Genomic DNA, 9,108 nt, shown 5'->3' with positions numbered 1-9,108 from the left:
ACTGTCCCATAAGAAGCAAAGGTAACTTTTAAGATAGTCAACATGCCCTGATCCAGCCACATTCTGAGAGCTGGCTGGTCAACACATGGTTGAAGCCTGAGGAAACTCCTTGTAGGACTTGTCTTAATTGAACTTGGAACTTCGGGACAAGGGGAGGAGAGATGTGTTTCAATGCACCCACACCACTGAAATAGGACAAAGGGTGACTCCTTTATAGCTTTTATGAATGTGAAGACACCTAGAAGGGAGCTTGTATTCACAATCAGATACAATACTCAGCAGATGACACAGGGAAAAGTGAAAACCCACATATATTAGCACCCCCACCATGGTACAATTAAAGTCTGAATAGAGAATGTGAGAGAAGTCATAGTCCCTGAAATCTAAATGTTGGTCCAGACTAGGTAAATAGGAAAGCCCAGCCAGGCAACTCTGAAGTTTAATGCCTGCAGCGCCATGTGAAGGTGCTGCAGTAGAAGGAGTGAGAAAATTCCTAGCCCTGTTCTAAAGCTTATTTGATTAAAACACCTGGGTGGGCTCAATACCTGTACCTCAGAGGCTAGGACACCAGCCACATACCCCAGAGCTGGCAGGCTCCAACCCAGCCCAGGCCTGCCAAATAACAATGACAACTACAACAACAATAACAACAAAATAGCTGGACATTGTGGTGGGTGCCTCTAGTCCCAGCTACTTGGGAGGCTGAGGCAAGAGAATCATGTAAGCCCAAGAATTAGAGGTTGCTGTGAGTTGTGATGCCATAGCACTCTACTGAGGGTGACATAGTGAGACTCAGTCTCAAAAAAACAAACAAACAAACAAAAAAACCCGGAAGACTACTTTAGTCACCATCCTGACCAGACCAGTTATTTTTCTCCTGTTAGAACATCTCAACATCTCAGCAGGGCATGTTGACTATTTTACTAGCCATGGTAAAACTCATAATAATAACTTGGTACAGCCATATTCCTGCACAAGATGAGTCAATGATTTGACTCTGGACATAAGAACAGTGGGGAAAAGGAAAGGCCAAACAGATCCCAATTTGCACTCTTTCCCCCTCTTCTTCAGTACCCCATTCAGCACATAGGCCTTGCAGAAATGGGCTGTTAAACCAACATATCCTATGGAGACAGGAGATTAGCCCAGAGTTACAGCAGACCCTTGTAAAATACCATTCCTATCCTGGATTCTCCTCGTAACAAATCAACTCTCTACCGTATAGCTCTAACCTTGCAAGACCTCATTTCGCTCTAAGGATTCCATCACTACCCTCCACATCAACCAAAATAAAGGTATAAAACCTTTCTTCCATTGCCATGTGAGCACTGAGAATTTTCAGATGTGAAACTTTCTTGGTCACCCAGTCAATAAAGGACCTCATGCTCAATTCAAACAGTGTGCTGGTGTTTTCTCTGTAATTCCACTAATGTTAGGTACAACAGGGAAAGGTTCATTATGAATTAATGAACTTAAAAAAGAGTTTACAGAAAAGTTCCACTCAAATACCACAATAGTGTTAATAATAATAGCCAGGCACTATGTTAAGCACTTTACATGACTCAGTTAATCTTCTCAAATGCCTTGTGATGTATCATTGTTGTATATTTTTCTGGAATGGCCATCAGAGCTGTCATCTGATGATAAATTTCATGAAATTATCCTAGAAAAAGTGCTTTGGAGGGTAGACTAGGTGCTGGTGTTGGTGCATAGCTTCCTTAGGCAAGTATCTCAAAGGTGACTGTAGTGATATTCAGCAGTGAAGTATATAGCACTCTTTCTGAGCTTGTAAATACAGGAAACTTATATGAGGGGGGCAATAATGTGAATATGACTTTTGAGACCTGTGTTCTTAATGAATTAAGGAGACACGATAATTACAGCTTTACTCACTGGAGTCAAGGCATCGCAGGCCCAGGGATTTGGAGCCAATTTGTAAAATGATTGCTCCCCCTTCCTTTCTCCCTGTGGTATTTTTGAACAACAAAAACAAAAACTGGGAAAGTAAGAATCCACATTTATTGAGCTTGCAAGGTTACCAGGCCCATAAGCATTTTACATGTTCAAAACAACTTTTCAATTATAACCATAATAGACCCTTACAGCAACCTTGACAGGCAGGCAGAATTTGTGTGTTGCTCCTTATTTTCTCCCAGAAAATTGAAGCTGAAGAGATGGAGTCAGGAGCTTCTTGTTCGGGGGTAACCACAGCAGCCCCAACTCATAGTTTCCCAACTCCTAGCATGATGTTCTTCCACGACATCAGTAAGACTCCCTGAAATGTAAAATCTTCATGGGCACCCACGGCTATTATCCATGATGTTAGCCTTTGATGCTGAGAAATGGAGCATATAATGGTACTTTGTTTATTGATTCACTTCACTGACCAAGAGCATATCCCATTCCTTTTTAGTATAAATAAGCCTCTTGTCTTCTCAAAGAAATGCCAAACCTCTAGAGTCTTCCCTTAAAGATGGCCCTGAGCAGGAAGATGTTTTATTTTGTTTTTACTTTGTCCTTCATTTTGGCTCAATTACTATCAGGTAAATGCAAATGGAAAGGAGTTTGATGGGGCAGATGATAAAGCTTGATGAATCTTTTATTTATCACCCTGAAATTGACAGTAAAGATCAACCCTTCAAGCTTGCTTTGGCAGCACATATACTAAAATTGGAACAATACAGAGAAGATTAGCATGGCCTCTGCACAAGGATGACTTGCAAATTTGTGAAGCATTTAATAATTTAAAAAATACAGCTAAAGCAAAAAAAAAGAAAAAAGATCAACCCTTCATGGTGCTTCTCATGGGGATTTCTTGGCCTGCTGGGGCATTTTCTAAGAGCAAACTGCCTGTGATATTTTACATTTTGTTTGTGTTAATGTGCTAGCCTAGAAAAATAGAATGGAAGAAAGATTGCAATCTGTGATCTGCTATATCTTGACATCCCACTACATGTGTAAAGTTGGGAATACTGCTCTATACAGTATTTTTTCCTGTGTCAACTTTAATTTTCAAAATGTGTATTGTTTTGAATTTAGAGTGCCAGGCAGGAATTGATTATTCCCAGCCATTTCCAGGAGGTAAGTTAAATCCATTCGTATATGATTTTTCCTTTCCTTTTAGGAACTCTGGACCTATTAGCTATTTCTGACTTCTGGAGAGAAAGAGGGGCTAGAGACAGTAATGAAAATATAATTATCTGAGGAATCAGTCCACTAACTCTATTTTCTTCTTTTCTCTTGTTCCTAGTATTATATTTGGATTTTTTCATCTCACAGAGAAATGTCTTTATTGCTGGATTGTGATTCAGCTGTAGATATTTGGACCCTATGTCTTTTCCATTAGCTCATAACATTAACTAAACCAAGGCCATAGATTTAATCTTGTCCAAGCCAATTAGCACTGCTCTGAGAACATGCCTGCACATCTCCTATGAACTCTTCTCCTAAATCTAGTAAAAATAAATGCATGCTGTTGGTTGAAGAGGCTCAAATAAAAGAATGGTTCAGAGAAAACACAACATAATTACAGAAGATCCGTAATGAATAGACCACAGAACTTTTTTGGTGAGAACTGAATCTAAATTGCTTAACTCCATCTTCAATAATTTCTCTGCAACCACAAGGTATCCCTCTCATTTTCACCTAGCAAACTTCACAGTGGTATCAAGTATGCATTTTTTTAGTTCTGTAATGTAGATGTCATTTTGCCTGCCCGTGGCATGCTTTTGACCCATGTTAAGATTATAAAGACTTGGGGAACATGTATTGTGATTCTTCATTAAGAATGTACTCTTTCCAATTCCATACTACAACAGGCATGAGCTCATTGAAAAACCTGAACTGTCTATTCATAATTGCTAAATCATGGAAAAAGCCCAAGTGCCCATCGATCCACGAATGGATTAACAAATTGTGGTATATGTACACCATGGAATATTATGCAGCCTTAAAGAAAGATGAAGACTTTACCTCTTTCATGTTTACATGGATGGAGCTGGAACATATTCTTCTTAGTAAAGTATCTCAAGAATGGAAGAAAAACTATCCAATGTACTCAGCCCTACTATGAAACTAATTTATGGCTTTCACATGAAAGCTATAACCCAGTTACAACCTAAGAATAGGGGGAAGGGGGAAAGGGAGGGGAAGGAGGGGGGAGGTGGGCAGAAGGAGGGGGATTGGTGGGATTACACCTGTGGTGCATCTTACAAGGGTATATGTGAAACTTAATAAATGTGGAATGTAAATGTCTTAGCACAATAACTAAGAAAATGCCAGGAAGGCTATGTTAACCAGTATGATAAAAATGTGTCAAACGGTCTATGAAACTAGTGTATGGTGCCCCATGATCACATTAATGTACACAGCTATGATTTAATAAAAAAAAAAAGAAGAAGAAAAGAAAAATCTGGGCTGTGTTTTTCTTTCTCTTAACAATTTTGTTATTGAATCATAACTATGTACATTAATGCATTTATGGGGTACAACGTGCTGATTTTATATACAATTTGGAGTGCTTACATAAAACTGGTTCACATAACCTTCACCTCACTTACTTAATTATTGTGTTATGACATTTATACTCTACTCTTAATAAATTTGACATGTATCCTTGCAATATGCACCATAGATGAGGTCCCCCAATTACCCTCCCTTCACCCATCCTCCAGCCTACCCTCCCTTCACCCTACTCTATAGTTGTATTTTATCCTTCATATGAAAGTGTGGGTGATATATATTGGTTTCATAATAGTACTGAGTACATTGGATACTTTTTCTTCCATTCTTGAGATACTTTACTAAGAAGAATATGTTCCAGTTCCATCCACGTAAACATATTTGAAGTAAAGTCTCCATCTTTTTCTATGACTGCATAGTATTCCATAGTATACATATACCACAGTTTATAAATCCATTCATGGATTGATGGGTACTTGGGCTTCTTCCAGGACTTGGCAATTATAAATTGGGCTGCAATAAACATTCTGGTGAAAATATCTTTGTTGTAAGTTCTGCACCTGGGGCTCAAGCCGCTAAAGTGCCAGCCACATACACCTGAGCTGGCAGGTTCGAATCCAGCCCGGGCCCGCCAAACAACAATGACGGCTGCAACCAAAAAATAGCTGGGTGTTGTGGCAGGCCCCTGTAGTCCCAGATACTTGGGAGGTGGAGGCAGGACAATTGCTTGAGCCTGGGAGTTGGAGGTTGCTGTGAGCTGTGATGCCACAGCACTCTAACCCGGGTGAAAGCTTGAGGCTCTGTCTCAAAAAAAAAAAAAAAAAGAAAAAGAAAAGAAAGAAAGAAAGAAAATATCTTTGTTGTAAAATGATTTTTGGTCTTCTGGATATATACCTAATAGAGGAATTGCAGGATCAAAGGGCAGGTCTACTTTTAATTACCTAAGTGTTCTCCAAAAGGAACGTATTAACTTGCATTCTCACCAGCAGTGGTGTCTTGAAAATACTCTTTGTAATCATGCATACAAACCCTCAATTTTTGGGGGGCCTTGGATATATCCCCCATTTTTAGGGAGTTCCTGGAAAGCCATTTCAGCAGTTCTTTCTTGGCACAGGTGAATTTGCTGTTTGTGAGCCCTGTAGGCTGGGTCGGGGCAAATGCAGGAAGATGTGCTTGGAGGATGAGAAGATAGAAGGAAACTGTAGGCTAAATTTTTTCTGCTGCCAGAAGAGGTTCTGATAATCCAGACCAATGCTCTTTTGGCCTTTGAAGCAGGACTGAACATTCAAGGTAGGTCAAGAGAAGTTATGTGGCTTATCCAAGTCACACAGTGAGTGAATTTCAGGATCATTGTGAGTTCTCTCTTTCTCTCTCTCTCTTTGTCTCTTTGCATTATTTCTAAAGATAATCTTTTTAAAAATCAAGAGATGAATGGGTATGTAATAGCTACTCGATCATATACTTGTAGGGTAACATAATTTGTGAATCCATGTTTTATACTTTTCCCATATGACTCAAGATTACCTTATGAGGGAGCTTTTATTAGTCCCACTTATATTTAAAGAAATGGAGATCTAAGAGGCTGTTATTTCCTCAGGGTCATAACTAGGAACCTATAAATGATGTGAATACCAACTCATATTCTGTGTACCTAGCTACATGTATTAATTATCATGTAATTAATAGATAAATGGAAGTGACATCCACATCTAGGTTAATGGAGTTATTCTATTGAATATAAGAAATTTTGGTATTCATGTCATTTCTTGGTATGGCAATGTATTACCATTCATCAATTCTAGTACTTATGGTGTATTTTTAAAACAACTCACATCTACTAAGTTAATGCCTATGGCACCAACTTTGCATTTTTCTTTTTGCCCATGAAAGAAAATCATTAGAGATTAATTTAAAAAGTTCAGTATGAAATGTACAAAAATGATTAACTGTATAACTTTTGCTTGTGAAACAAAATTTGTAACTTTACAAAATCAAGGTCAAAATTACCACTCCTATGACCAATGACTCAAACTTGGTCACTCAGTTTTAACATGTGAGATTGAATGATATTTTGTCAACATTTGGGCATATTGTTTGCTTCTTTGTGCTCAGATCCATTCTTTGTTCTTTTCCTGCTTTCTCCTATAAAATGGGCACTATTCAATGGGAATTACACTTTCCAGGCTTCCTGACTTCTGGCTGGTTTCAGTCAATGTAAGTCTTCCAGGAGAATGGTAGATCAAAGAAAGGTAAGACTCAGGGAATTTCTTCCCTACTATCTCTCTTTTCTGGCTCACCTCAAAGGATAGTCCCTGCATCTGTATTCTTAGCTCCTACCTGGCAGTCTCACTCACAGCTCCTGCTAACCCACATTTGCCATTTATTTTCCTCAAACCACAGGTTTGTGGGGGTTTAATCTGTGGCTGTCTTTAGGGTTGCCTTAATGGTCCAGCTTTGCATTTTTGATTTTTCCAACACTTCATGGTCAGCTGTCCTTATTAAATTTTCTCTCTGGAATGACCTGGTGCAAGGACCCTGAATGATACAACTTTTACATTCACTCCGTTTTCAGGTCTATTTACATATGATCAGTGGCCTTCCAATTGTGAAATCTCAACTGTTTCTTTCATTTCAAAAGAAATTACTGGAGAGAGGTGAGAAGTGTGGCGTCTGGTCTTAAGAGCCTACAGCTGAGTAACCAGGTGACTTACGGGTAGATGTTCTTTGTCCCCAGGTCTCCACAGTGAGGGTGCAGCTGAGGGCTCTCAGAACATCATGTGACTGGGATATTCCTCACCCATTTCAAATCCCATGTTGCTTAATTAAAGAAAAATTAAAATGGTCTGGATGCTTACTGAGGTTTCTTTAATGGAAAGATTTATGCACATGTCTCAAAGTCATACAAAGTGATAGACCAGTGGCTATGCCCTGATGTCACCTTCATAATGACCTTGTATAGTAGCCAGAGGCTAATGGTATAGGATGCAGCATGCTCACCTCATCACAAGTTACCCCCTCTCTTTCTATACTACCCTGTTTCCCCGAAAATAAGACATCCTCCGAAAATGAGACCTACGTACAGGAAAGATAAGATGTCCCCTGAAAATAAGACCTAGCGCATCTTTGGGAGCACACCTTAAAATAAGACACTGTCTTATTTTTGGGGAAACAGGGTATCTCTTCTCTTCTGTACTTTTAGGTCTTTCTATCTAATGTCTCCCTCTTCCCTGAAACACCTAGTTCTTCATAAAGAATAAGGTCTTGATCCTCTTGTTATGTGTAAATTCAGCCTTTTTAGATATCAACTAGAAGTTGATGGTTTCCTCATGGAATTCATGAGGATTCCATGAGATCCCTGTTCTCATTTTCTGTAGTAGCTGATGAAGGGGAAGGTCTCTGAACTATGGGTGGGTCAGAGGTAAATGGGTGGGAAAAAAAGTGATCTAAGGCATCTGATTTTCTCATAAAGTATCTCCACCCTATTTAGTTCTATTAACTCTCTTGTTGAGCATGACTTTTACCCAACTAATTTCTAAAATTGTAGTAATGGTCTTATTATGCTAACCACACATTACTCCTTCTTGGCTCTGGGTTTCATTTCAAAGCTTCCTCACAATACCTGAAAGAGAATGATAAAGCCTATGAAGCAAGGTTGATTAGTTTTGGTTAAACCCCCAAAAGATGGAGGAGAAAACATTATCATTAATTCCCACATTCCCAATTGAGGTACTGGACCACAAATGCAGGATTAGCAAGGAACTGACCACAAAAAGTGCCTGAGACACTTACCTTCTATGCTTCCTTGAAGGCATAGAAAAGTTCTAAAGAAGTCAGGGAAGAAGATTTCTTTGTAAACTGTATGGGTGTGCTATGATTGTGACTTCATTCTACCTCTCAAAGGGAAACATGAGAAAAATGTCACTTCCACGCCAAGCCTTTATGAGACTTATGTGTAGGTAAGTCACCTGCCCACAGTGGCAGGACAAGAAAAGAGTAACAGCAAGAGTAACTGCAGTGGTATATTACACATGACAAGGGATGTGATTCCCATGGACCAAATGAATGTTACACACGGTCTCTTGGTTGAAAGTATCCTAAACGAAAAATAGCCTAGGATGTGGTATATTAGGACAAAGTGACTCAGTATAAAGTCTTCTTAAAGATATAGCCCTGGGAAGAGTGGAGTTGAGGCAAATTCATAAGAGATCATCTAGAAAGAATATTAATCATTCAGGAAACTGCTAAATACTGTGGCCTGAACAGGAGCCTTGGGAGAACATATAAATTTGCCTCAAAAAGAAATTCACCTTAGAATGCTTCTTTAGTTGATTATAGTCATTTGTTGCTGGTATAGTTGATATATAATCATGTAACACTGCCATAGTCATTTGGTTCACTGTATAACAAGATGCCATAAACTTAGCAGCTTCAACAGCACTTATTATCTCACCAATTTTGCTGTTCATTTGTTTGTGTGATGGGTTTATATTCTTTGCCCAGGATTTCACAAGACTGAAATCACTGTGTTGACTGGTCTGTGATCTCATGTGAGGCGAGAGATGCTCCTCCAAACTCATGTGGCAAGAAGCCAATCTGAACAACACTAGCTTCTCTGTCCCATGGCTCCTTTTTTTTTCTTTCCTTTTA

At 39.1% G+C, this 9,108-nt stretch overlaps 1 non-coding gene across 1 annotated transcript; it reads left to right on the top strand.

The window, feature by feature from the left end:
* Nucleotides 1-2,644: 2,644 nt before the first annotated feature.
* On the top strand, nucleotides 2,645-2,747 carry LOC128590962 (U6 spliceosomal RNA). Its single transcript, XR_008381420.1, has one exon. It is a non-coding gene; the product is annotated as a U6 spliceosomal RNA (small nuclear RNA).
* Nucleotides 2,748-9,108: the final 6,361 nt, after the last annotated feature.

This window comes from Nycticebus coucang, chromosome 7 (assembly GCF_027406575.1).
Source record: "Nycticebus coucang isolate mNycCou1 chromosome 7, mNycCou1.pri, whole genome shotgun sequence".
NCBI lineage: Eukaryota > Metazoa > Chordata > Mammalia > Primates > Lorisidae > Nycticebus > Nycticebus coucang.
The sequence above is the reverse complement of the archived record's forward strand: the minus strand, read 5'-3'. Positions and strand labels throughout refer to the sequence as shown.